The sequence below is a fragment of the Penaeus monodon genome, chromosome 21 (genome assembly GCF_015228065.2).
Source record: "Penaeus monodon isolate SGIC_2016 chromosome 21, NSTDA_Pmon_1, whole genome shotgun sequence".
NCBI classification, from domain to species: domain Eukaryota; kingdom Metazoa; phylum Arthropoda; class Malacostraca; order Decapoda; family Penaeidae; genus Penaeus; species Penaeus monodon.
Window position 1 is genome coordinate 43,736,792 of NC_051406.1, and position 307 is coordinate 43,737,098.

The following is a 307-nucleotide window of genomic DNA, read 5'->3' on the forward strand; positions in this document are numbered from 1 at the left end:
ATTGTATGAGAAAAACAACTGCTTTTCAAGATATAAATTCTCCCTTCTGACAAACCGTGAATCACAATGCCCCTAAGTATCTCAGTAATAAACTCAACACCATAACACCACACGGAAGCTCCTTAGAACTAAGTCGTATATATAAGAGGGAAACCAACAGCAAGAGTAAACGTACCCTACCCTCCGCATAGTCTACAGCAGGTATACAAAGAAAGAGATTCTGTCCTCGTTACTGATAATCTACAGAAGCAGTAGGAAAATCTCCCTTGCCTTAAGCTTCAACACGTTATACGTAAGTCTTTAGTCT

General features: G+C 39.4%; 1 protein-coding gene across 1 annotated transcript in view; it reads right to left on the minus strand.

Moving 5' to 3' along the window:
• Positions 1-307, minus strand: part of LOC119586686 (putative neural-cadherin 2) — a 43,803-nt gene that overhangs the window by 10,484 nt on the left and 33,012 nt on the right. The gene's annotated exons all lie outside the window — the stretch shown is intronic.